Genomic DNA, 10,444 nt, shown 5'->3' on the forward strand with positions numbered 1-10,444 from the left:
CTTTGTTTAGTTTTATATCTTTATGTGTTATACTTGGTTTTGCAAGATGTTAAATGAGTTTTCAGCCAAGGAGAAGCTCAAAATATCGTGTTTAAACACACCAGAAGAGCATATTGTGATATTAAATGTACACACTGAGAAACTTGTTTTGGACGTTAATAAATGAAATACCAGGTTTCGGACGTTAATAAATGAAATACCAGCAATGGAATAGCTTAAAATGACTGCTTTAAGAACTTTAGAGAGCAATTTTTTATTTGTATTTTACACCTATTTTACTGTCCTTGTTTAAGAACGTTTAATTCTTTTTTATCACGAGAGAAGCACCAAAAAATCATTTTATGCAAACAAGCAGTGCATTAAGTGTTTCTTTGCATGTTTGTGTAACCTTAACAAGAAGACACTTGGTTTTGATGTTTTAAAGGAATGATCAAAACCCAACAAGCTTAAAACACATTGTTTCAGCACACAAGAAAAGCCTTTTTGTGATACCGAATGTACAGACTACATTACTTGATTTTGGATGATGTCAAATAAATTTTCATTCCTGCACAATCTTTTTTAGAGGTTAATGAATGAAATGCCATCAGTGGAGAAGCTTACTACAACTGTTTTAAGCTCCTGACAAAAGCATTTTTTGAATTTGGATTGATCCCTTACTTAAAAGTTGATCCTTGTTAAAGGTCGTCGTTAAATGCTTTGTCAGCGCTTGAGAGTATGAAAAAAACATTTGAAGTGAACGAGAAGTTACTTTTGTGTCTTTGTTTAGTTTTATATCTTTATGTGTTATACTTGGTTTTGCAAGTTGTTAAATGAGTTTTCAGCCAAGGAAAAGCTCAAAATATCGTGTTTAAACACACCAGAAGAGCATATTGTGATATTAAATGTACACACTGAGAAACTTGTATTGGACGGTAATAAATGAAATACCAAAACTAGAGAAGCCTAAAAACCGTTTTAAGCACCTGAGAAAATCATTTTTTTGAATGTGTATTTATCCCCTACTTAAAAGTTGATACCTTTTTAAGGTCATCGTTAAGTGCTTCCTCAGCGCATGAGAGGCACAAAAAAGCGTTTGAAGCGAACGAGAAGTGCATTTTGTGTTTTTGTATCTTCCTATGACTTTATCTGTTATACTTAGTTTTGGAAGTTGTAAATTGAAATATCAGCACCGAAGACGCTCCAAACAACGTGTTTAAGCCTACGAGATGGCCATTTTGTGATTCTGAATGTACACACTACTTTATTTTGGAAACTTGTTTTTAAACGTTGTCAATTTTTTTTCCAAACACTTGATGAACTCAAAAAAGGCTTTTAAGCGTTAGAGATGAGCATTTCATGATTTTATTTATTTTTGTAACTTTACATGCTAAAATATTTGTTTTGGACGTTAATAAATGAAATGCCAGCAATGGTATGAATGGCTTAAAATGACTATTTTACGAACTTTAGAAAGCAATTTTTTACTTGTATCTTGTTTAAAAACATTTAATTCTTTTTCATCACGAGAGACGGACCAAATATCATTTTATGCAAACAAGAAGTGCATTGAGGGTTTCCTTGCATGTTTGTGTAACCTTAACAAGAAGACATTTGGTGTTGATGTTTTAACGGAATGATCAAAACCCAACAAGCTTGAAACACATTGTTCAGCACACAAGAAAAGCCTTTTCGTGATACCGAATGTACAGACTACTTTACTTGATTTTGGATGATGTCAAATAAATTTCCATTCCTGGAAAATCTTTTTAGAGGCTAATGAATGAAATGCAAACAGTGGAGAAGCTTACTACAACCGTTTTAAGCTCCTGACAAAAGCATTTTTTGAATTTGGATTTATCCCTTACTTAAAAGTTGATCCTTGTTAAAGGTCGTCGTTAAATGCTTTGTCAGCGTTGAGAGGCTCAAAAAAACATTTGAAGTGAACGAGAAGTTACTTTTGTGTCGTTGTGTAGTTTTAAATCTTTATGTGTTATACTTGGTTTTGCAAGATGTTAAATGAGTTTTCAGCCAACGAGAAGCTCAAAATATCGTCTTTAAACACACCAGAAGAGCATATTGTGATATTAAATGTACACACTGAGAAACTTGTTTTGGACGTTAATAAATGAAATACCACGTTTTGGACGTTAATAAATGAAATACCAGCAATATAATAGCTTAAAATGACTGCTTTAAGAACTTTAGAGTGCAATTTTTTATTTGTATTTTACACCTATTTTACTGTCCTTGTTTAAGAACGTTTAATTTTTTTTCATCACGAGAGAAGCACCAAAAAATCATTTCATGCAAACAAGCAGTGCATTGAGTGTTTCCTTGCATGTTTGTGTAACCTTAACAAGAAGACACTTGGTTTTGATGTTTTAAAGAAATAATCAAAACCAAACATGCTTAAAACACATTGTTAAGCACACAAGAAAAGCAATTTTGTGATACCGAATGTACAGACTACTTTATTTGATTTTGGATGATGTCAAATAAATATCGTGTTTAAACACACCAGAAGAGCATATTGTGATATTAAATGTACACACTGAGAAACTTGTTTTGGACGTTAATAAATGAAATACCACGTTTTGGACGTTAATAAATGAAATACCAGCAATATAATAGCTTAAAATGACTGCTTTAAGAACTTTAGAGTGCAATTTTTTATTTGTATTTTACACCTATTTTACTGTCCTTGTTTAAGAACGTTTAATTTTTTTTCATCACGAGAGAAGCACCAAAAAATCATTTCATGCAAACAAGCAGTGCATTGAGTGTTTCCTTGCATGTTTGTGTAACCTTAACAAGAAGACACTTGGTTTTGATGTTTTAAAGGAATGATCAAAACCCAACAAGCTTAAAACACATTGTTCAGCACACAAGAAAAGCCTTTTTGTGATACCGAATGTACAGACTACTTTACTTGATTTTGGATGATGTCAAATAAATTTTCATTCCTGGACAATCTTTTTTGGAGGCTAATGAATGAAATGCAAACAGTGAAGAAGCTTAAAACCGTTTTAAGCTCCTGACAAAAGCATTTTTTCAATTTGGATTTATCCCTTACTTAAGGGATCCTTTAAAGGTCGTCGTTAAAAGCACTGTTTGTCAGCGCTTGAGAGGCTCAAAAAAAACATTTGAAGTGAACGAGAAGTTACTTTTTTAAATGAGTTTTCAGCCAAGGAGAAGCTCAAAATATCGTGTTTAAACACACCAGAAGAGCATATTGTGATATTAAATGTACTCACTGAGAAACTTGTTTTGGACGTTAATAAATGAAATACAAAAACTAGAGAAGCCGTTTTAAGCACCTGAGAAAATCATTTTTTTGAATGTGTATGTATCCCCTACTTAAAAGTTGATATCTTTTTAAGGTCATCGTTAAGTGCTTCCTCAGCGCATGAGAGGCACAAAAAAGCGTTTGAAGCGAACGAGAAGTGCATTTTGTGTTTTTGTATCTTACTATGACTTTATCTGTTATACTTGGTTTTGGAAGTAGTAAATTGAAATATCAGCACCGAAGACGCTCCAAACAACGTGTTTAAGCCTACGAGATGGCCATTTTGTGATTTTGAATGTACACACTACTTTATTTTGGAAACTTGTTTTTAAACGTTGTCAATTTTTTTTTCAAGCACTTGATTAACTTAAAAAAGGCTTTTAAGCGTTAGAGATAAGCATTTCATTATTTTTTTTATTTTTGTAACTTTACATGCTATAATATTTGTGTTGGACGTTAATAAATGAAATACCAGCAATGAAATAGCTTAAAATGACTGTTTTACGAACTTTAGAAAGCAATTTTTTACTTGTATCTTGTTTAAAAACGTTTAATTCTTTTTCATCACGAGAGACGCACCAAAACATTATTTTATTCGAACAAGCAGTGCATTGAGTGTTTGCTTGCATGTTTGTGTAACCTTAACAAGAAGACACTTGGTTTTGATGTTTTAAAGGATTATCAAAACCCAACAAGCTTAAAACACATTGTTCAGCACACAAGAAAAGCCTTTTTGTGATACCGAATGTACAGACTACTTTACTTGATTTTGGATGATGTCAAATAAATTTCCATTCCTGGACAATCTTTTTTAGAGGCTAATGAATGAAATGCAAACAGTGGAGAAGCTTACAACCGTTTTATGCTTCTGACAAAAGCATTTTTTGAATTTTGGATTTATCCCTTACTTAAAAGTTGATCCTTGTTAAAGGTCGTCGTGAAATGCTTTGTCAGCGCTTGAGAGGCTCCAAAAAAAATTTGAGGTGAACGAGAAGTTACTGTTGTGCCTTTGTTTAGTTTTATATCTTTATGTGTTATACTTGGTTTAGCAAGTTTTTAAATGAGTTTTCAGCCAAGGAGAAGCTCAAAATATCGTGTTTAAACACACCAGAAAGGCATATTGTGATATTAAATGTACACACTGAGAAACTTGTTTTGGACGTTAATAAATGAAATACAAAAACTAGAGAAGCCGTTTTAAGCACCTGAGAAAATGATTTTTTTGAATGTTTGTATCCCCTACTTAAAAGTTGATAACTTTTTAAGGTCATCGTTAAGTGCTTCCTCAGCGCATGAGAGGCACAAAAAAGCATTTGAAGCGAACAAGAAGTGCATTTTGTGTTTTTGTACCTTCCTATGACTTTATCTGTTATACTTGGTTTTGGAAGTTGTAAAATGAAATATCAGGTTTTGGACGTTAATAAAAAAAATACCAGCAATGGAATAGCTTAAAATGACTGCTTTAAGAACTTTAGAAAGCAATATTTTATTTGTATTTTACACCTATTTTACTGTCCTTGTTTCAGAACGTTTAATTCTTTTTTATCACGAGAGAAGCACCAAAAAATCATTTTATGCAAACAAGCAGTGCATTAAGTGTTTCTTTGCATGTTTGTGTAACCTTAACAAGAAGACACTTGGTTTTGATGTTTTAAAGGAATGATCAAAACCCAACAAGCTTAAAACACAATTTTCGGCACACAAGAAAAGCCTTTTTGTGCTACCGAATGTACAGACTACTTTACTTGATTTTGGATGATGTCAAATAAATTTTCATTTCTGGACAATCTTTTTTGGAGGTTAATGAATGAAATGCAAACAGTGGAGAAGTTTACTACAACTGTTTTAAGCTCCTGACAAAAGCATTTTTTCAATTTGGATTTATCCCTTACTTAAAAGTTGATCCTTGTTAAAGGTCGTCGTTAAATGCTTTGTCAGCGCTTGAGAGTTTCAAAAAAACATTTGAAGTGAACGAGAAGTTACTTTTGTGTCTTTGTTTAGTTTTATATCTTTATGTGTTATACTTGGTTTTGCAAGTTGTTAAATGAGTTTTCAGCCAAGGAGAAGCTCAAAATATCGTGTTTAAACACACCAGAAGAGCATATTGTGATATTAAATGTACACACTAAGAAACTTGTTTTGGACGTTAATAAATGAAATACAAAAACTAGAGAAGCCTAAAAACAGTTTTAAGCACCTGAGAAAATAATTTTTTTGAATGTTTGTATCCCCTACTTAAAAGTTGATAACTTTTTAAGGTCATCGTTAAGTGCTTCCTCAGCGCATGAGAGGCACATAAAAGCATTTGAAGCGAACGAGAAGTGCATTTTGTGTTTTTGTATCTTCCTATGACTTTATCTGTTATACTTGGTTTTGGAAGTTGTAAAATGAAATATCAGGTTTTAGACGTTAATAAATGAAATACCAGCAATGGCATAGCTTAAAATGACTGCTTTAAGAACTTTAGAAAGCAATTTTTTTATTTGTATTTTACACCTATTTTACTGTCCTTGTTTAAGAACGTTTAATTCTTTTTCATCACGAGAGAAGCACCAAAAAATCATTTTATGCAAACAAGAAGTGCATTGAGTGTTTCCTTGCATGTTTGTGTAACCTTAACAAGAAGACAATTGGTTTTGATGTTTTAAAGGAATGAACAAAACCCAACAAACTTAAAACATATTGTTCAGCACACAAGAAAAGCCCTTTTGTGATACCGAATGTACAGACTACTTTACTTGATTTTGGATGATGTCAAATAAATTTTCATTCCTGGACAATCTTTTTTGGAGGCTAATGAATAAAATGCAAACAGTGGAGAAACTTACAATCGTTTTAAGCTCCCGACAAAAGCATTTTTTTAATTTGGATTTATCCCTTACTTAAAAGTTGATAATTGTTAAAGGTCGTCGTTAAATGCTTTGCAAACGCTTGAGAGGCTCATAAAAAAAATTTGAGGTGAACGAGAAGTTACTTTTGTGTCTTTGTTTAGTTTTATATCTTTGTGTGTTATACTTGGTTTAGCAAGTTTTTAAATGAGTTTTCAGCCAAGGAGAAGCTCAAAATATCGTGTTTAAAGACACCAGAAGAGCATATTGTGAGATTAAATGTACACACTGAGAAACTTGTTTTGGACGTTAATAAATGAAATACCAGGTTTCAGACGTTAATAAATGAAATACCAGCAATGGAATAGCTTAAAATGACTGCTTTAAGAACTTTAGAAAGCAATTTTTTATTTGTATTTTACACCTATTTTACTGTCCTTGTTTCAGAACGTTTAATTCTTTTTTATCACGAGAGAAGCACCAAAAAATCATTTTATGCAAACAAGCAGTGCATTAAGTGTTTCTTTGCATGTAACCTTAACAAGAAGACACTTGGTTTTGATGTTTTAAAGGAATGATCAAAACCCAACAAGCTTAAAACACATTGTTCAGCACACAAGAAAAGCCTTTTTGTGATATCGAATGTACAGACTACTTTACTTGATTTTGGATGATGTCAAATAAATTTTCATTCCTGGACAATTTTTTTTGGAGGCTAATGAATGAAATGCAAACAGTGGAGAAGCTTACAAACGTTTTTAGCTCCTGACAAAAGCATTTTTTCAATTTGGATTTATCCCTTACTTAAAAGTTGATCCTTGTAAAAGGTCGTCGTTAAAAGCACTGTTTGTCAGCGCTTGAGAGGCTCAAAAAAACATTTGAAGTGAACGAAAAGTTACTTTTGTTACTTTTAGTTTTATATCTTTATGTGTTATACTTGGTTTTGCAAGTTGTTAAATGAGTTTTCAGCCAAGGAGAAGCTCAAAAAAAATATCGTGTTTAAACACACCAGAAGAGCATATTGTGATATTAAATGTAAACACTGAGAAACTTGTTTTGGACGGTAATAAATGAAATACCAAAACTAGAGAAGCCTAAAAACCGTTTTAAGCACCTGAGAAAATCATTTTTTTGAATGTGTATGTATCCCCTACTTAAAAGTTGATACCTTTTTAAGGTCATCGTTAAGTGCTTCCTCAGCGCATGAGAGGCACAAAAAAGCATTTGAAGCGAACGAGAAGTGCATTTTGTGTTTTTGTGTCTTCACATTACTTTATCTGTTATACTTGGTTTTGGAAGTTGTAAAATGAAATATCAGCACCGAAGACGCTCCAAACAACGTGTTTAAGCCTAGGAGATGGCCATTTTGTGATTCTGAATGTACACACAACCTTTTTTTTGTAAACTTGTTTTTAAACGTTGTCAATTTTTTTTCCAAACACGTGATGAAGTCAAAAAAGGCTTTTAAGCACTAGAGATGAGCATTTCATGATTTTGTTCATTTTTGTACCTTTACATGCTATAATATTTGTTTTGGACGTTAATAAATGAAATACCAGCAATATAATAGCTTAAAATGACTGCTTTAAGAACTTTAGAAAGCAATTTTTTATTTGTATGTTACACCTATTTACTGTCCTTGTTTAAAAACGTTTAATTCTTTTTCATCACGAGAGACGCACCAAAAATCATTTTATGCGAACAAGCAGTGCATTGAGTGTTTCCTTGCATGTTTGTGTAACCTTAACAAGAAGATACTCGGTTTTGATGTTTTAAAGCAATGATCAAAACCCAACAAGCTTAAAACACATTGTTTCAGCACACAAGAAAAGCCTTTTTGTGATACCGAATGTACAGACTACTTTACTTGATTTTGGATGATGTCAAAAAAATTTTTATTCCTACACATCCTTTTTTGGAGGCTAATGAATGAAATGCAAACAGTGGAGAAGCTTACAACCGTTTTAAGCTTCTGACAAAAGCATTTTTTCAATTTGAATTTATCCCTTACTTAAAAGTTGATCCTTGTTAAAGGTCGTCGTTAAAGGCTTTGTCAGCGCTTGAGAGTTTCAAAAAAACATTTGAAGTGAACGAGAAGTTACTTTTGTGTCTTTGTTTAGTTTTATATCTTTATGTGTTATACTTGGTTTTGCAAGTTGTTAAATGAGTTTTCAGCCAAGGGAAGCTCAAAATATCGTCTTTAAACACACCAGAAGAGCATATTGTGATATTAAATGTACACACTAAGAAACTTGTTTTGGACGTTAATAAATGAAATACAAAAACTAGAGAAGCCTAAAAACCGTTTTAAGCACCTGAGAAAATCATTTTTTTGAATGTTTGTATCCCCTACTTAAAAGTTGATACCTTTTTAAGGTCATCGTTAAGTGCTTCCTCAGCGCATGAGAGGCACAAAAAAGCATTTGAAAAGAACGAGAAGTGCATTTTGTGTTTTTGTATCTTCCTATGACTTTATCTGTTATACTTGGTTTTGGAAGTTGTAAAATGAAATATCAGGTTTTGGACGTTAATAAATGAAATACAAAAACTAGGGAAGCCGTTTTAAGCACCTGAAATAATCATTTTATTGAATGTTTGTATCCCCTACTTAAAAGTTGATAACTTTTTAAGGTCATCGTTAAGTGCTTCCTCAGCGCATGAGAGGCACAAAAAAGCATTTGAAGCGAACAAGAAGTGCATTTTGTGTTTTTGTACCTTCCTATGACTTTATCTGTTATACTTGGTTTTGGAAGTTGTAAAATGAAATATCAGGTTTTGGACGTCAATAAAAATAATACCAGCAATGGAATAGCTTAAAATGACTGCTTTAAGAACTTTAGAGAGCAATTTTTTTTATTTATTTTACACCTATTTTACTGTCCTTGTTTAAGAACGTTTAATTATTTTTCATAACGAGAGAAGCACCAAAAAATATTTTTATGCAAACAAGAAGTGCATTGATTGTTTCCTTGCATGTTTGTGTAACCTTAACAAGAAGATACTCGCTTTTGATGTTTTAAAGGAATGATCAAAACCCAACAAGCTTAAAACACATTGTTTCAGCACACAAGAAAAGCCTTTTTGTGATAAATGAATTTTTTTTGTTAATAAATGAAATACCAGGTTTCAGACGTTAATAAATGAAATACCAGCAATGGAATAGCTTAAAATGACTGCTTTAAGAACTTTAGAGAGCAATTTTTTATTTGTATTTTACACCTATTTTACTGTCCTTGTTTCAGAACGTTTAATTCTTTTTTATCACGAGAGAAGCACCAAAAAATCATTTTATGCAAACAAGCAGTGCATTGAGTGTTTCTTTGCATGTAACCTTAACAAGAAGACACTTGGTTTTGATGTTTTAAAGGAATGATCAAAACCCAACAAGCTTAAAACACATTGTTCAGCACACAAGAAAAGCCTTTTTGTGATATTGAATGTACAGACTACATTACTTGATTTTGGATGATGTCAAATAAATTTTCATTCCTGCACAATCTTTTTTAGAGGTTAATGAATGAAATGCAAACAGTGGAGAAGCTTACTACAACCGTTTTAAGCTCCTGACAAAAGCATTTTTTCAATTTGGATTTATCCCTTACTTAAAAGTTGATAATTGTTAAAGGTCGTCGTTAAATGCTTTGTCAGCGCTTGAGAGTATCAAAAAAACATTTGAAGTGAACGAGAAGTTACTTTTGTGTCTTTGTTTAGTTTTATATCTTTATGTGTTATACTTGGTTTTGCAAGTTGTTAAATGAGTTTTCAGCCAAGGAGAAGCTCAAAATATCGTGTTTAAAGACACCAGAAGAGCATATTGTGAGATTAAATGTACACACTGAGAAACTTGTTTTGGACGTTAATAAATGAAATACCAGCAATGGAATAGCTTAAAATGACTGCTTTAACAACTTTAGAAAGCAATATTTTATTTGTATTTTACACCTATTTTACTGTCCTTGTTTCAGAACGTTTAATTCTTTTTCATCACGAGAGAAGCACCAAAAAATGATTTTATGCAAACAAGCAGTGCATTGAGTGTTTCTTTGCATGTTTGTGTAACCTTAACAAGAAGACACTTGGTTTTGATGTTTTAAAGGAATGATCAAAACCCAACAAGCTTAAAACACAATGTTCGGCACACAAGAAAAGCCTTTTTGTGCTACCGAATGTACAGACTACTTTACTTGATTTTGGATGATGTCAAATAAATTTTCATTTCTGGACAATCTTTTTTGGAGGTTAATGAATGAAATGCAAACAGTGGAGAAGCTTACTACAACTGTTTTAAGCTCCTGACAAAAGCATTTTTTCAATTTGGATTTATCCCTTACTTAAAAGTTGATCCTTG

Source organism: Trichomycterus rosablanca, chromosome 22, assembly GCF_030014385.1.
Source record: "Trichomycterus rosablanca isolate fTriRos1 chromosome 22, fTriRos1.hap1, whole genome shotgun sequence".
NCBI lineage: Eukaryota > Metazoa > Chordata > Actinopteri > Siluriformes > Trichomycteridae > Trichomycterus > Trichomycterus rosablanca.